Genomic DNA, 10618 nt, shown 5'->3' with positions numbered 1-10618 from the left:
CAAGGAGTGCCCTTGTTAAGTCTTAGTGGGTGAAGGAGAGCTGCTACTTGTGCTGCTACTATAAATAACTGCATAGAGGAGGACAAAATTCTCAGATGCATGCAGGACAGAAAAGCTCTAATTTAAACTTTTCATTTGGCTATAGCTGGGCAGATTTTTTGACTGCAGTTTAAATGCATAGATGCAGTTCCACATATAGTCTTTCATAACACTGAGCATCTGGGGGCCTGGTGGAAGAAGCTTCCTTATTTTATATGACATTGCCAAAGGCTTGGTAATGGGAGAAATAAAGTGGCCAGAGTAACTGCTATCCCTCAACAATACTGGTCATTTTGTCTGAGCATTAGGGTATTCAATGAGAGAACCTAGCTAAGAGATGTTCAAACTATGTGGTCTGAAGAGAAAGGTGGAACTAGCAGAGAAGACAGCACTTAATTTCTACCAGCTGTTATCACTGTGGACTGAAAATTAAATGGTATTTTAACCCCCACTCCCCATCATATATCACATGATTTTTCATAGTACACACAGTTTTAACCATTTAAAACCATTTTGGTTCTGATGAAAATTCCCTGTGATGAAAGGATCAGGAGGCTCTGGTCCTGTAGTTAATTTCTCTACATTTATGATTCAGAAACTGAATTTAATATAAAATTAAATAAAAAAAAAAGTTTGGAAATAGTGAGCAGCTTACTGACATTGCACCAACTTTTATATTAAGAAACATGTTTAATAGCCAAGACAGTTATCAAAATTGCTTCACCTTAACTCTTAGTTTTTCAGTTTCAGCTTCATTTGGAAGTTATGGTTTTCCTCTGCAGTAGTTCACTGGGAAATTTCCTATGTTTCCCCTACTTTTATTTCTCTGAAACTGCCAGCAGTGTTGTATGCAGTGTCAACAAGGAGACACTAGAGAGCAATAGTAGATGCTGGCTTGGGAATTAACTGTGCTGTCTCAACAGTATTGCACAGGTCTGCTTGCTTGGTGATGAAGAGACTAAGTAAAGGGCATGTGCCTAGACCTACTACGTGACAATGAAATGTTGCCTTGAGACTACTGGTTTGGTTGTATGGCAAGCACATACAAGAACTTCCACAAAATACAATGGGATTCCACAGGAACAATTTATAGGCTGAAAATAGATCAAAGACTTGCTTTGAACTCTCCAAACAAGCCTGTGGCATTTATGATGGTGTTTTCATGCTGGCACATTAAGCTAGTTCATAACTGTTTGGTTAGTTAGATTGTATCTTGACTGTAGAGGACTCACTATTCCAATAAGGAATTAAACCTCCAAAACAAAAAGTTATTAATTTATTTTCAGACACCATTTTAAATGAGAGAGGTTGCTGTTTGGTAAGCTCTCTGAGAGGCTTTAACCTAATCTTTCTTGCCTTTTAGACTACATAAAACAAGTCCTATGAATAGAGACTAGTTTCTTGTTACAGTGTACTTGGGAATGCAGCCCTAAAATAGTTTGCTGCTGTTTTACCTGTATAAAGCCTCTGATTTAAACAAGATGAAGGCCATTGCTGTTGGTGAAAGGTAAGCTGGGAGGGTTTCAGTGATGTTTGATACAAATAAAATATCACATTCATTTAGACTTTACACTTTCTAAATGCAATGCATCTCTGTAAGTGAAAGATTTACCAGTCTTGGAGAATTTGTAGAGGAGGTGCACCACAACTAACGGCTGAATAATTTTCCAACATTGCATTGTCAAGATGCTCTGACCCCTTGGAGGTGAGAAGAGATTCTGGTTTCAACTACGCGTTCAGTCCTTGGCTTCATTCCTTCAAGGATGCTAAATAGTGGCTATCAGAATAGTGGATTTATTTTATGGCAAATCAAAATCTGTATCATGGTAAACTCCTAACTGGCAGACTGATAGAACTGGGCTTCAGCTAGTAACCTACAGGTAGAAAGATTGAAAATTTAGGTTTGATAAGCTCTTTGTTAAAGCAATTTTACAGGTTTTATTTCCAGAAGCTTTTAATGGGGATGTCCAGAGAGAAAGAGACCTTTTGTGTTTGCTCGCTGTTTGTATTTAATCACATTTTGGCATTTTGAGGAAATCACTGATTTGGGGGCAGATGCAGAATTTTAATACTGTACAGAGGCCTTTGGGTCCCCCTTCCCCCCAGCCCAAAAGATCCCATGTTTCTAACTGTACCTCATTTTAAGTATATAGCACTGACATGGTACCAGTGACACTGCAGATGTTTTCTGTGCTAGAAGAAAGACCTCTCTACTCAGCTGCACACTGCAAGAAAAGCTTGAGTTAATGGTTGGCATTTCAGGAGATCTGGGCAGTTGTCAAACTGGTTCTTTTGGACCAAGAGGGAAAACATTCTAAAGGCAAGGGCCCCTTCCTGAGCATGCCTCGCTTGAAACTAAGCTGAAGCCGTATGAAATACTTAACATTGTCTGAAGGTCTCAGAGTGAAATGGGCACCAAGGTTAGTTTGACTGGGAGGTCAGGGAAGGTGTTGATACAACCGAAATAGTTGTCTGTCTTTTGTAAAACAGTAGATGGTGCTGAAAGCTAGGGCAACTTGTTTCCTAACCTAGTCCATGCTCTGTCACTGATAGGGTCTCATAACTTCAACACAACTGTCTACTACAGCTTCTGGTCATTTTAGGAAGTCTGTTATTTAATGAATAAGTAATAATTGTATAAAACAAGAAAACATCTATGTGCATTTTAGTGAAAAAGCAATCTATTTTAATTTTATCTTTATTTTATTATCTAGATTTACTGAGCTCCTCACTGATAAGAACCATAATATGTTTTTAAGTTTAATGCGTTTTTATAAAAATACAAACTTCAGCATTCTAATATGAAGTCTGGAAACTATTGTTTTTCTAGAAGAGGCACTTGTGAACAAGGGAGCCATGAAACCTTTTAGAATAACAATTTGACCTTATTATAAGTCCTGTGTAAAATATGAAATAAGAGTTTTAATTACAAAACTTGGACCTAGTCCTACTTGTTTAATATTTAATGTATCTTAAATATTTGCATTTTGAATACTTTTGCTTAAAAACTGAAGTTTGCTGCCTTCCAACTGCTAACTAGCCCAAGAACTATGCTTTTTCAAGCAAAACTCTGGATACTTAAACTTGTGATAGCCAAAGATGACCTGCTTTTAGTGTTGCTTCTGACTGTGTTGCCAGCATTAATCCCCATGTGTGGTACTTTGTCTAAACTACTGCATTGTTGATATGGTCAATGTGTCCAGCTTATCTAGGACAATACCTAATGAATGGTGAACCTCCAAAATTTCAAGTTAGTCTTGGGCAGATTTGTCCTGATTTTGGCTGCTCTGGAAAGGAGGCTGAAAACACTGCAACATTAGGATTTTTGTTTTATTTTCTGCTAGTTCCTGATTTTTGGCTGAGTTAAAAATAGCGGGAGGAAGAACCTTTTTAAGACTTCACAAAAGGTTTAGTTTTCATCTGAAGGAAAAATTTAGATCTGTTCTTATTTTATGTGGACAATTCATTAACATCAAGTGACTTGAGATTTTTACTACTGCCCCATAACAAATGTAAAAGGAAAGATAGGTCCCCATGTACCAAGGTTTAGGTTGCAATGGAAGCATGGTGTACTATCTACTGCAAAAATGAAAAATAGAATAGCAAAATATTTTAGAATAAATTGTTTAGGCTAGAGCTAGAATGTACATCTTAGCCATTGTGATGTGCTTTGCCTGCCTTGTCCCTGGTGTAGGGGAGCGTGTGAAGTTTGGATTTAATTAAGATCTAGCTTATGGGGAGGGAACTTAAATTACAGCAGAAAAATGGGTATTAGCTTAGCTTATTTTAGTGTTTATAGAGATTACATCTCAGACGCTGAGGGTTTTCTCCTCCTAAAAAGTAAGCTGGGCAGTGTATTTAATTTGCAGTGTCACCAATTCACTGATGACTTCACTGAGGAATAAGAAGCAGCTGGGCAAGGATTACATTAACATTTGATTGACAGTTATACATAGGTATCTTTAATAATTAGGAAGGCTGCAGAAATTATGAATGAGCATAAAGTAAACATTTGTGTATAATTTGCTATGTTTCAAAGTCCCTCAGCTTCATAAATGCTAATTTTATACAGTTACAAGGAAGTATCAAAATATTTTTTTTCCATGAACTAATGTTAGGTGCATCTATGTTTGCATTAGCGTGTTGTGATATATACTTGTTTATTAACTTCAAAAAGATGTGGGGGGGAGCATTTTGTTTGTCAGGGGGCGTGTGTTTGTGCAGCCTTTCTTATAAAGAGTCATCAAACCCTTACAGAAATTCCAGTTCCCAGATAACTTTACAGAATAAGCTCAAATAATAATTCATCCAAGATCTTCATCTCATCATATGACAACATGTAATTATTTGAAGCTATAATTTGTAGGCGCTTATCAAATGGTTTAATTTTATATCATTACCGCCTGAATAAAGCATTTTCAAGTTAACTTCAAGAGTCAGGTGTGGTGTTCTTGGCTCATGAGATTTACTATTTGTATTTTCAAAATCTAACAATATCAGCCAGTTTTTCTGAAGTCATCTTTGTTTCGTGGTCTCTGTCAGTGTTCTTGTAGGTTTCTTGCCTGTATGAGACAAAAGGCTCTAAATAGTTGCTTCTGAAAGTTATCTTTATGCTCAGATTGCTTTTATTGTTTCCTTTTCTCGTTAGCGTTACTTTCTATTTTATATAATGCTAAGCATTGTTTTCTAGAAGTTTTATTTTGAAGTAAATCAGCACATTCTGAATTTGTTATGTTTAATCTTAGAATTTTTAACCCAAATATGAATAATCCTTTTTCTGAATTCTTCCCAAAGGTTTCTTCAGCCAGCTCAAAACTTTTCAGTGAGACGCAAGTTACAGCCTGCAGAAATATTGCGTATGGGCAAAGTGTATGTCAGGTATGTTGGTTCTGTGTCCTCATTTCATCCTCAATAAGGACATGGGTGTCCTTTGCATTCTCAGAACTGGAGCACAGAAAACCCTAGGTTAGTGAAATAGGCATTGAGTTATGGGCAGAATGCGAAAAAAGGTAGCCAGGGGCCAAAGGCACTAATCCTGCTCTGAGGGGGGAGTTCCTGTGCCCTATGTCACTCTCACTCTTTTGGAAACCCCATCTGTTGTCGCTATAAACCCCTAAACAAATCAGGGGGAGAAGAGGTTCTTTAACATGGTTGAGAAAGTAAAACCTAGCATGAGGACACACTAATAGAATGGAGAAGGCACACAGCTCTAGGGGGCCAGGGCAATACTTCAAGCAAGACTCTGTACCAACCTCAATGAGTATTATGCAGGCATGTAACTTGGTCCATGGAGTCTTTGTGTAATATCTTAAATTTCCAGATTGTAAGTCACCATCCTTCAAACATAAACACTTTATTACAGCACAAAATTATTTAGCACAGCATTTTCTAAAGACATTGGATATCCTGAATGCATAACAGAATTAAATATTAGTTACAGAGAAAATGGCAAATAGTTTCACAAGGAAAGAGACATGGAAATGCGCGTGAGAGAGAAGAGGTGTTTTCAGATGAACAGAGGGGTGCAGGCTGGCCATTTAATGCAGCAGCTGTTGTAGAGAAGTCTCTTGCACTCACAGCAGCTGTAAAGCATGGAGGGAGAGAGGAGATCAGCATTAGATGCATAGGAAGAGAAGAAAAAGGATTAGTGAGACAAGGTGTAAGGGATCTTGGAACAAGTCCATAGAGGCTTTTAGAAATGAGGTCAGTGTTGAATTGGGTCAGAAATGAAAATGGCGGAGGTTGAGTTGGAGGTGGTTGCACTTCTTTGTATGTATGATAAAGTGGGCAGCAGCATTTATACTTCTGAACCCAGAGAGGTGAATTGCTGCTTCAATCAAATTTCTTTTAATATATTAGCACTTTTTTACTTTTAAATGTCAGACTGTTCCATGATTTAGAGGCAAGAACCACGCAGATAAAAGCAAACTGCCAAAATGACCAGGGAAGTCAAGTATCTTTGCTTTTGATCATTAAATTGATTTTTCTATATTCTTCTCGTTGCTGTATCCCTCTGAGAACAGTAGATTGAGAGCATTACGACTTTTTCATTTTGTTTTGACACTGTGCCTTTAAAATTTCATGCTCACACAAGAGAACTTGTCAAAATGACGGATAAAAGTTGACATTAATCTCCACAGCGTCACTTTTGTGACTGGCTGTGTTTGATTTCCCAATACCCTATAGGATCATCGTAGACAATACAGAGCACATTTCAAGTGAATTTGGTTACCTTTTCAGGGTGCTACTGAATCAGTTTTCTCTACGATATTGTTTCATTTGCTGTAGATTAAGTCAAAACCTGCTGCAAAAAGTGCTTCTCAGTTGTTTGTACTTTGACTATAAAATTGTTGCAGCCAGACGTTGTACAGTAGAAATGTGTTTGGGTCAAAGTTGACTCTCAGCACTATTTAAAAAAAACCCAGCAACAACTTCGTGCTGTGCTTTCAATTAGGGACATATCTCTTTGTGCCAAAGCAGCTGAGTTTTCACCTGGTCTGGGGCAGACTGATGTTTCTCAAAAGTTCAGTGAAAGGAAGGCAGTCCAGTCCTCAGGGAAGGTCTGCATTTTAGACCCTCAGACATCCTTGGGCAAGTTAGCCTTAGTTTCCATCTGTAAAACCGGTGTAATGATACTTTCTTACATTATGGGGGTGTCATGAGGGTAAGTGGATTAAAGAGCATGAGGCACTTAGGATGTTTGGGGCCAGGAGGGGAGTTGTGCATTCTGTGGATACCAAAGACAGATGGGCAGATAGATGCCTAACTAGCGTTTGGTTGCATAAAACCCTCCAGGGTTTAGCCTAGGTTGCTGTACTGTACACCAGACCCCAGTGCAGACAATCTGACAAAGAGTTTCATGGAATAATAGTATCACAGAAATGCAGAAGGGGGGAGGGGGGATTTCAAGAGATTATCTAGTCAAAGCTCTTGCTCTGAAGTGAATTCAGGTATATCTAGATCTATTCCTGACTTGTTTCTAAGAGTCCTCCAGTGACGGGGATTACAGTCTCCCTAGGTAACCTGCCCCACAGCTTAACTGCCTTGTATTCCTTCATTTACCCATTAATCTGCCATACCTCTGTGGCCCCTGCCAGACATTCATTTAGCTGCTCAGTTGGGATAGGAAGCACTTTATCCCTGAGACCAAAAATTGCCTTGCAATTAATGTCTCTCTATACCATTGGAAGACCTATGTTTTCTACAGTACAACTCCAGCAGTTTTGTCTCTGAAATATCTCTGTGGTTTCTTAAATCAAATAAAGATTGTTCATCAAGAAATAATTTTGTGCTTTGAATGTATTTATTTATTACAGTATTCTTGTGTTAATGCACAAGAATTCCCTATCTTCCAATCCTGGGGGAGTCATTTGGTATTTTTCATACACATTTTTTATGCTTTCAGTTTTTATCCATTTTGTTGATAGATGCCTTGTAAGCCTGAATAACAACTAACTTGCATTACATGCATTTATCATTAAGTCTTTCATCGTATTAGTTAATTGTAATGTGAAAAAATGACCTAAAGCTATATTTTAGGTATTTTGTGAAGAAGAGAACTAACACTGCTCTTTCTCACAGAGTACTCTAACAGTTAAATTGAAATTATTATTAAAAAGAAAAAAGTAGCTACAGTACTATGAAACTTGACCTTCTATTTCCTATTTATCTGCCATGTAATGCATTATTGACTGTCAGCCCTTTTTGCACAGGATCCATTTTGCTTTGTATTGAATAATATTAGGCATCCCAATGGCACTCAAGAAATTCCTATTTAACAATAATTATGCCTCTTAATTTATGCATGTATGAACTTAGAGCAGGAGTACCCAAGTAGGCATGTGGAAAGTGACACACATGAGGATTTGAACTAGGTTATTTAGTGAGCTGTCTTCATGTTTCAGGCTCCTATATTCTAGAGCAATTGATTTCCAAGCTTTAACACCTGATACGTCATGTTTGAGCTATGTTGTATATTTAGCTGTGCATTTTGAGCATATCATAAGCAGCCAGTTTGAAAAATAATCAGATCTTTAAAACCATGTTGGTTACTCCTGGAATTTTTTACTTGTGCACCATAGCCTAATATTTAGCATAATTTTGAGAGAAGTTTTGTTTCCTGCGCTATTGCGTTCCTTTTGTATTGTCACAAACCTGAAGTTGTATACGTGATATCTTGAACAAAATCAAAACAGTTGTCAGATTAAAATATACAATGTATGAAATAGAAACACACGGAGGCAGTTTGGGATGCAGTCTTTTATGATTAGCAAATGAGGTGATCAATTTATATTAGTAGAATTTAAAACCATCAGGGATCATAGATTATCTAGTAGTTCCTTCTGTGACATACCCCTAAATTTCATCCACACTCTGCTCATATTGTGTCTCCAGCCTGTGTTTTGCTAAAGCATATCTTCCAAATATACGTTTAGGCTGAATTTGAAAACATTGAAGTGCAGAATCCAGCACTTTGCTGTAGGCATCAAGAAAGAATAATTAATTTGCTCTGGGTAAGGGAGGCCTGGAGCGCGAGTGTCCCTGTCTCTGGGCATGTGCCGTAATCAAACCAATAGCTTATTGGGCTGAAAGGTGGGAAGAACTCTCCCCTTCTGCCACTCCCCTTCCAGGGTGAAATGGAATTCAAAACTGCATAGATGGGAGAGGCTGCAGTGATGTAGCTGAGTGCTTACCATCTAGGCATGTAAAGTGAAATGTGGTTTAGCCCCACATCAGGTGCTTTGAGCTGGTAGAGTTACAGCAGGTGGCTTTATCAAACATTTTAACAATCAGTACAATGTGTGGACACAAAGAAGAAGCCAGTGCTTCATAGCTTTTGTAGACACGTTTCAGAGGCATCCTTTAAGAAAACTGTACTTATTTATTAAGAAAGAACTGACTGGTGCTTAAAAGGGGTAGCACAGTCTTGGGTCCAGAGAGCTTATATGGTAGTTTATACAAGACACAGTGCAACAGATAAACATATGTACTTCTTCAAGCAGTCCCTAAAATCTTTGCTCATTGGGTGTGGCATACTGTCGTGGAACAAGCAAGTTAGGGAGCCAGGCATGCTTTAATGTTGGTCAGATGCTACCTCTTGAGGTTTGGAGGATATTCATAGGAGGAAAATGAGTGTTCTGTGGACAGTACCCTTGAAAGAATTTAAGCAAGCAAGGTGGCAGAGACAGGACAAAAAATGAGAATGGTGTTAGTAAAAAATGTGGCAAAGATAAAATTCCTCTTACAAATCTTAACTTCTGGGGGCATTTTCAGCATCCTTGCATCTTTTTCCTTTATACCATTGTTCACCAAACAAAACCCAGCCCAGTCTCCTTTTCTGGTTAGTATGCTGTATTTACTTGCGTACCACCCACATGTTTTTCCAAAATTGGGGTGCATATCTTACATGGAAAGCTGGTTTTCTTCCCCAGAATAGAAGCATGGAGGAGTAGATGCATAAATATACTGTGCTTCATATGGCTACTACCTTTTTCTCCCTGCCAGCAAGCAGGAAGAGTACAGTCCATAGGGAGAGGGATTCCATTTTAAACAGTGTGTCTTCATGAAAAAGCCAGCTTTAGGCCATGGCTCTGGAAATGTTTTTTTTCTACATTCTGCCTTTCAAAAACAAGGATATGGTAAAATTAGTGTAATTTTTGCTGCTTATGGCTTGCATATGTTTCTAAGTTTTGAATCTGAGAGACATGTAGATCTTTCACTGCTGTTTCATTTATTTACTGTCCAAAGTTGTTTATTATGTTGAGTTAGATTATGAAAAGCTGGCTACAGAGAGTATGAAATGAGAGTAGTTATGTTTGGCCATAAATGTTTGTCTATATCTGTGCATTTTTGAGAACATACCATGGTCATGGAGCATGATAGTGTCTCAGCTTCTCTCAAAAAACAGCTCTGAAACTCATTCTTTGTTCTCTTGAGTCCTTTTCAGTTGCATCTGGGGAAGTATGCTAACTCTGTAGTTTCGAGACTGATCTGAAATCCTTGATACCAAACTTTAGTTGTTAGACTTGTGTTATGTTAGTCTCAGAAACTATATTAAAAATGGGCACAACCCTAACTCTGAACTGAGGGAGGTGAGGATTCTGTCAGCCAGATGGGCATGCGTCCAGCTCTGCACTAACTTCAACAGAGGCTCACAGCTGAAGCACTTCAACCTCTGCCACTGACTTCATGTTTTAGTATTGCTACCTTTGGGATGTTCTAGTCCTTTTCTGCTTTATGTGGGATTTATGGTATTTCTAAAAGTAGATTGTAAATGTAAAGAAGCCTTAAGAGCCTTGAAGTTGTTACATTCTGTCCATGCAGTTGATGCCTGAAATAGTTATTCCTGTTCTGCTTTTTAAATCAGTTTTCACATCACATAGCAGAAGGTTACCTGGCCTGAGCTGCTCACTGCTGACAACTTAGCAGTTGCATGGAAAATCTGTATTCATCTTAACAACAGGTGGGCAATTTGGGGTAGAGGGAGGAGTGTGGTTGCACGTGCTTTTGACAGATCTGATTTGTTCAACAGATTCATTTTGTATGTTGGGCAGAAAATTCCCTCAAGAAAGCAGGGCCT

At 38.2% G+C, this 10618-nt stretch overlaps 1 long non-coding RNA gene across 1 annotated transcript; it reads left to right on the top strand.

The window, feature by feature from the left end:
- Positions 1-490: 490 nt before the first annotated feature.
- Positions 491-10507, top strand: LOC109293135. The gene is made up of 3 exons (XR_002096261.1): positions 491-1546; positions 4834-4917; positions 10406-10507. It is a non-coding gene; the product is annotated as an uncharacterized LOC109293135 (long non-coding RNA).
- The last annotated feature ends 111 nt before the right edge of the window (positions 10508-10618 follow it).

The sequence above is a fragment of the Gavialis gangeticus genome, unplaced genomic scaffold (genome assembly GCF_001723915.1).
Source record: "Gavialis gangeticus isolate Ggan-Ray unplaced genomic scaffold, GavGan_comp1, whole genome shotgun sequence".
In the NCBI taxonomy this organism is placed as follows: Eukaryota; Metazoa; Chordata; order Crocodylia; family Gavialidae; genus Gavialis; species Gavialis gangeticus.
This window is presented reverse-complemented; position numbering and strand designations above follow the sequence as displayed.